The sequence below is a fragment of the Elephantulus edwardii genome, unplaced genomic scaffold (assembly GCF_000299155.1).
Source record: "Elephantulus edwardii isolate Elephantulus edwardi_28Jun2011 unplaced genomic scaffold, EleEdw1.0 scaffold00084, whole genome shotgun sequence".
In the NCBI taxonomy this organism is placed as follows: domain Eukaryota; kingdom Metazoa; phylum Chordata; class Mammalia; order Macroscelidea; family Macroscelididae; genus Elephantulus; species Elephantulus edwardii.
Window position 1 is genome coordinate 1,993,675 of NW_006399834.1, and position 7,894 is coordinate 2,001,568.

A 7,894-nucleotide genomic window follows, 5' to 3' on the forward strand; every position below is an offset into this window, starting at 1 on the left:
ACAAAAATAAAAAAATAATTAAAAAAATTAAAAAAAAAGAAAATTGATGTTGTATTTCCATCTGTCTAAGTGGTTTTGTTTAGACTCTGTGTTAGGACTCAGGATATGGGAGAGATATAAGTACCAGAATCTTCTCTGAACCTTGAACAGCAGCTTAGCTACTATCTTTCCATTTATTTTTATACATGCAAGAATATTATTTTAATTGTGATACTAGAGAAAATTTATGAAAAGTATGTCTTTTCATTTATTCATTGACACACATTTTGTTAATTATTATACTTTAATGTCTAATCATCCATACTTTCAGATAACCCTTGCCTTCACCTATTCCTTTATTATCTATCCATTCTTTTCCTGCTCTCCCCTCTCCCTGTGTTCATCCTATTTTTATAACAGTGATCTTATGCAGTATTTGTCCTTTTGTGACTGATATATTTTACTCAGCATGTCTTCCACATTAACTCATGTTGTGTGATCTTTTACAGAATCCATTGATTTAAATACTCCATTATGTGAATGTACTAAAGTTTCTCTTTTTATTTGTTTGTTGATGGCCACTTGAGCTGCTTCCATTTCTTTGTTATTGTGAATCATGCTATAATAAACATGGATGTGCAAATATCTGTGCAGCAACTCTACTTTCTTTAGGATATATTCTCAGTAGTGGGATAGCTGGGTCAAATGATATTTCCATTTCTAACTTTTGATAAAAAACCAGACTGCCTTCTATAGTGGCTGTACCATTTTATATTCCCACCCACAGTGAATATGTGGTTATTTATGACTTTCATTTAAAGTCTATTAGCATAAGACTAAAATTGCATGCTTTACTTTCTGTTTATTATTTAAAATGTATTATAACTTTGTATAAAATAAATCTAGTTCTTTTAAGATGGACGGTCAGAGAAAGAAAGAAAGACTCAATAGGATGAATTGACACAGTGATTGTAACAATAGGCTCAAGCATACTATAGAGCATGGGAATGATGAAGGATAGGGTAAGGTTGAGATCTGCTGTTCAGAAGGCCACTAACAACAACATACTAACTTGTTTCCTTTTTTAAGAGAGCACATACATTTTCTTTATTATGTTTTAGTTGAAAGTTATTATGGCTTATGCAACAGAGAAAAGGAGGTTTGGTAGGTAAGAATGTATATTACTTCTTTTTTATTACTTACTTTTTTGTATATTACATATTTTGTGTTGACTGAAGTTTCTTCTTTTTCTTACTATCCTTACAGATAAGAAAAACTGAGGCAATATAGTCAAAGTTTACTGACTAGATTCTAACAGTATCCTAAGAACTAGCCAGGGCTACTGCCACCACAGACCACTCAAAAGGGGATCACAATAGGAGATCTTACATAGTGTAGGGGAAATGTGGGGGAAATAGGAAAACATAGGTTTACTAATCTGGTCTAGACTGGTGAAACCCCTAAGACTCTGGCTCTTAGTCATCCTGTGAACCTGAAATAAAACTCACCTCATAGCTCAATTTTCAGCCAAGAAATAGACAAGCCTATAAAGTGAACAGTAACAACCAATCATGTAAGATCAAAAGAGCACCAATCACCCAAGGATAAAACCCTGAATGTAGGAAGGGCTAGAAAAGACAGATTAATGAAAGCAAGAATTTTAGGGAGCAAGTGAGGAAAATGGGATTATATTGAAGGAAGGATAATTGATGTTACTTAAGTGTAGGGAGGTTAGAATAAAAATCTATATGATTTATAAACTTCCATTCAAGTCACACACACACACACACACACACACACACACACAGAGAGAGAAAGAATTAACCACAGCTAGAAATAGAAATTTAATAAATACTGAATTGTACTTCCTATTGTCTTTATCTACCTGAAACTTTTTTGTTCATATTTGAAGTAGGCAGGAAAAGTTCCTTCCATTTCATTTTTCTTAAATATTTCTATTCATTCATTGCTGCACATTTCCCTTCCTGTCTACCTTTCCTCCAGTTCGCTTTTTCTTTGAAAAAAAGGAAAAAAAATCATTGTTATACAACACAGCCCCCCAAGTCCACTTTACTATGCAGCTCTTATTCTGGACTCTTGTCATGCAGACAATACCTAATCATATATTCCTTTTAAACAGTTCTCACTTGTCTGTTTCAGTGTAGTGCCGATGAAGCACATATATGACACACACGGGGCACTTAAGTCAGAACCAAGTCAATTGCCTTTGGTTTTATGTATTCTTAGATACTAGACAATAAACCATTAATTGCTTTGGAGAAAAAAATAGTTCCTTCATACACCTGCCAAAAAATTCCTAACAACTCAATGTTTGAAAGAGCCCTGTGAGGCCATTGCAGTACATTGAGCTCCATAGAGACAGCGCTGGGCCAGGCAGAGCCGGATGGCAGTGAGCGACTCTGTGCCTCATGGACAAGAAATAACTAACTATGGGCAAAGGAGATCCTTAGAAGCCAAGGGGCAAAATGTCATCGTGTGCATTTTTCATGCAAACCCACCGAGAGGAGCACAAGAAGCAACACCCAGATGCTTCTGTCAACTTCTCAGAATTTTCTAAGAAGTGCTCAGAGAGGTGGAAGACCATGTCTGCTAAAGAGAAAGGTAAATTTGAAGACATGACAAAGGCAGAAAAAGGCCGTTATAAGAGAAAGATGAAGACCTATATCTCACCTAAGAGCAAAACAAAAAGAGAGTTCAAAGATCCCAATGTGCTCAAGAGGCCCCTTTGGCTTTTCCCCTGTTCTGTTCTGAGTATCGTCCCAAAATCAAAGATGAGCACCTGGCCTTTCCATTGGTGATGCTGCGAAGAAGCTGGGAGAGATGTGGAATAATACTGCTGCCGACGACAAGTAGCCCCGTGAGAAGGCTGCTAATCTGAAGGAGAAGTATGAGAAGGATATTGCTGCACGCAGGGCTAAAGGCAGACCTGATGCCGCCAAAAAGGGAGTTGTCAAGGCCAAGAAAGCAAGAAAAAGGAAGAGGAGGAAGATGAAGAAGATGAGGAGGAAGATGAAGATGAGGATGATGGTGATGATGATTAAGTTGGTTGTAGGGCAGGGTTTTTTGTTGTCTATAAAACGTTTAACCCCCCTGTACTCAACTCACTCCTTTTAAAGAAAGAAAAAACAAAAAACCGACATGTAAGGCTATGTAAGATTTGTTTTTAAACTGTACAGTGTCTTTTTTTGTATAGTTAACACACTACCGAGCGTGTCTTTAGATAGCCTTGTCCTAGTGGTCTTTTCAATAGTCACTAACCTTGTCTGGGACAGTATGGAAGTTATAAATTGGCATGGAAATTTGAACAGATTCTTGTTGGTGCACAGTACAAGTTAGTTATATATGGGGATGGTAGGTGTGTTGGTTTTTTAATTTTTTTCATCTTCAGTTGTCTGATGCAGCTTATACAAAATAACTGTTGTTCTATTAAATGAATACCACTCTGTAATTGAGAAAAGAAAAAGAAAGGGAAAAAAGTTGCAGCTGTTTTGTTGACATTCTGAATGTTTCTAAGTAAATACAATTTTTTATTAAAAAAACCAAAAGAGGTCTGTAATGTGCAGGACATCAGTAGCAGAACTTAAGACTCAACATTGCAGACCCTCCCAGAGGCAAGAACAAGTGAAGAATATGCTGTCCGCTCCTGGCATTTCGTCTAGAGAAGACACTGAATTCTGGCTAATGGAGGCCAGAGGTCTCAATGGCCTTAGGATGAATTCAGAGGCTCAATCACTGAGCAGTAGAAGGGAGAAGACCTAGCCTGAAGGGAGGTAGTAAAACTTTTCCTGTGAAGCGGAAAATCAGCTGGAACATCCTACTCATGAGTAATAAACTGGCGATCATAACTCAGCGGAGCTGCCTCTGAGTTATTGTGTGCATTCTGTTAAGCCAACGGAAGGATGAGCATTATCTATGTGCTTATCTCAGACATTTGGAATGTACTGCCTATAAGACAAAATTTATCTGAACTCCCTTTCATTTTCTCATTTATTTACCTAGCATATCTGACTTAGTATCTGTAAGAACCAGCACTGACAAGAATATTGAGAAAAATTATAATCCATGATGTGAGCGTTTATAAAAAAAAAAAAAAAACCCTAACTTTCACTCCCCAGCGTTAATTTGAAAATTTGGCATTGGGAGGTTTTCCTCAAACTTCTATTATCTAAATACAATCGTAATTTCACTAATTAAGATACCAAATTAGCCATTGAAAAGTTTGGGTTTCTGGCTTTGAGAGCTGAATTCTATTAACTTACACATTAATGCCCAAGTCTCAAGTTCCTCATCTAAAACTTAGAACTAGTTTAATAAAGATGCAGCGTGTTGAAACAAGGTATATAATAATACTAACAGCATTTTGAAAAGCTCAAAAAGTGTTCTTCCAGTTTAGGATATATAATTTTTTAAAGTCTGCATTGTATTGACTTAAAAACAGCTTGGGGTTTTATTCGAAATGATGAAGAAACTATAGTTCAACGTAAAGAACCTTCTTAAGGAAAAATTCAATTTAGGTCTAAAAATGGAGGTACAAAAAAATGGATTTCTCATGTGAGTTGAAAACAGTGTATAAGACCATGAACAGATGCAAAATTAAACTACAGTTGTGTTCCTTTAGTTGGAAGTGGCCACTGAGTGCCACAAAGTTTTGTATTAAACTTTATTTGATTTAACATATTTATTAATCATCCAAAAACTGAATAATATTGCACATAACTTAAATCTACAGATGGTGCTAAGTAGAGAGACATTGTAAAGTCCCTTGTGGGCAAAGAAACTATATAAAAAGCTGAATTTTAAAAGAGGCACTTTTAATTTCTTTAGTAGATACCTGATTGTCCAAAGGGAAAAATGAAAGTAATGTGTTACATACTAAAAATATGTTGTAAAATAAGACATGTACAAATAATGACATGTAAGATGGAAAAAGATTTATAAGATAATTTGGGTTAAATTTTGGATATTTACTTCTTTTATAAAAGCTCACTTTTTTGCATTAAAAATGTTGTTGTTGTTGTTGTTGTTGTTGTTGTGTGCCATCGAGTCGCTTGTGACTCATAGCGACCCTATATACAAGAGCCCTAAATTCTGCTCTGTCCTGTGCAAACTGTACTATCTCTGATACACCCATCCCAATTGCCCAGTCACTGAATCAATCCACCTCATAGAGGGCCTTCCTCTCCTGCGCTGTCCCTCCACTCTCCGAAGAATGATGCCCCTCTCAAAGGATGAGACCCTCCTTACAACATGTCCAAACTATGTCAGACAAAGCCTCAGAATCCTTGCCTCCAAGAAGCCACCCAGTTTAACCCTCTCCAGGATGAACCTGTTTGTTTTCTTAGCAGTTCATGGTACATTCAATACTTTTCTCCAGCAACACAGCTCAAAGGCATCAATTATCCTTCTATCCTCCCTAGTCATTGTCCAACTCTCTGATGCATAACAAGTGATTGCAAAGACCATGGCCTGTATCAGACGTACCTTCGTCACCAGAGAGACACCATTGCTCTTCTGTACTTTGGAGAGGTCCCTAACAGCAGACTTCCTCATCACAATTAATTTAATTTGCTGGCTGCTGTTACCAAGAGTGTTGACTGTGGAACCAAGCAAACTAAAGCTGTGAACAATCTCAGTCTCTTCATTATCCATCCTGATGCTGCCAATTAGCCCAGTGGTGAGAATCCTTCTTGACATTGAGCCTCAATCCACACTGAAGGCTGTAGTCCTTGACCCTCTGCAGCAAGCGCTTTTGGTCCTCCTCAGTTTCAGCAAGCAGGGTCGTGTTATCTACATAACACAGGTTGTTGATAGATCTTCCACTAATCCTGACTTCACATGTCTCATAGAGACCAGCCTCCTGTGTAATCTGTTCTGCATACAGGCTGAAAAGGTATGGAGATAGGACACATCCCTGGCGTACACCCTTCCCAATTTTGAACCATACAGTGTTTCCTTGTTCTGTTCTGATGACTGCCTCTTGGTCCAAATACAGGTTTCTCATTAGCATGATCAAATGTTCTGGGATTCCCATTCTTCTCAGAGTCAGCCGCAGGGAGAATAAAACACTGGGTGGTTTTGGGGTGTGCAATAAGGTTCAAAACACATAGAGTAGGATCTGAAATGCTGCTAAGAGCCTTGAACAGTGCAATTGGAAATAATTAGTGAAGGTAAGGATTGCTGTTGTTGTTAGACACCATTGTGCCAAGTATATGACTCATGGTAACATTATTAATAACAGATCTGGACCCTGTCCTATCCTGTACCAACTTAATCAACTCAGACATCCTTGAGCCCATTGCTACCTTCCCTGTGTCAATACATCTCATTGAAGATATTCATCTCTTTCACTAACCCTCCCTCCACCCTTCTAAATATGGTATCATTTTCCAAAGAATAGTTTCTCCTAGCAACATATCCAAAGAAGCTTTGCATATGAAAGAAGCTTTATCATCTTTATCTCCAAGGAGTACTCTGGATGCACTTCCTCAAAGACAACAATTTGTTCTTTTGGTAATTCATGGGTTGGTTTTGAAGTCTTCTACAACACCACAGCTCAACAGCACTAATTCTTCTTCTTCTGTCTTCTTTTTTATTGGCCATCTCTCAGATGCATAACAAGTGATTGAAAACACTAGGGCACATCTTAGTCTTCAAATATCATTGTGCCTCATAATTTTGATGGAAAAAAAAGGAATTTGGAGAGGTCCCTAATTGCAGACTTTCCCTGTGCAATATATCTCCTGATCTCCTGACTGCTGATACCAAGGGATTGATTGCAGTGTTGATTACATTGATCTATGCACAGCTTTGGACTCTTTTAATACTGTTGTAGAAAATACAGTTCCATGGAAGAAAAAAACCCAAAACCCTACGGACACCAAAAAACACCTTGTTAAATTCAATTAAAATCTAAAAATGGAGGTACAATTAAAAAACAAAAAAAACGTTTCTCACATGAGTTGAAAATAGTGTATGAGACCATGAACAGATGCAAAACCAAACTACAGTTGTGTTCCTTTAGTTCAAAGTGGCCACCGAGTGCCACTTATTCATTAATAAAGATGACAGTAAGATGAAATCATTGGCAGTTGCAATCTTTTCTCCATCTATTATGATGTTGCCTATTAATTCAGGGGTGAGAATTTTTCTTTTCTTGACACTGAGATGTAATTTATACTGAAGGCTGTAGTTTTTTATCTTGTGCAGCAAGTGTTTCAAGTCCCTCTCACATTCAGCAAGCAAGGTTCTGTCATCAGTATAATGCAGGTTTTGGGTGATTCGTCCCCTGATTCTATCCGCACATTCTACTTACTAAAGTCCAGCTTCTAAAATCATTTTCTCAGCATACAAATTAAAGAATTATGGAGAAAGAATGCAACCCTGACACAAACCTTGTAGTGCTATGTAGTGCCCTTTAGCTCTGTTCTCACAATAAGTCTAGGTCCAGATTTCTCATGAGCACAATTAAATGATCTGGGATTCCCATTTTTCTCGATGTTAACCATAATTTGTTCACACAGTCAAGTGCCTTTGCTTTGTCAATGAATTTATAATAAGGATACAAATGGAAATATTCTTGACAGAAAGATTGAGCTCTTCAACTAAATACATGTTTTGTCATGTCACGTCTCTGTACTTGACAATAGCTAGTAAAAGTTCAGTGCACAGATGAGACATGCAGACAAGGTCAGAATCTTGCAATATGTGGGACAACTTGTGTAAGAGAACCTGCCTTGGGAATAGTCTTACCTATGATGATACTGTGGCTGACTCTGAGAAGAATGGGAATCCCAGAACATTTGATCGTTCTAATGCGAAACTTATACTTGGACCAGGAGGCAGTCGTCAGAACAGAGCAAGGGAACACTGCATGGTTCAAAATTGGGAAGGGCGT

The 7,894-nt window shown here is 37.5% G+C and overlaps 1 pseudogene; it reads left to right on the plus strand.

Annotated features, from left to right (window-relative positions):
- Positions 1 to 2,429: 2,429 nt before the first annotated feature.
- LOC102873392 lies at positions 2,430 to 3,041 on the plus strand (annotated as a pseudogene).
- The last annotated feature ends 4,853 nt before the right edge of the window (positions 3,042 to 7,894 follow it).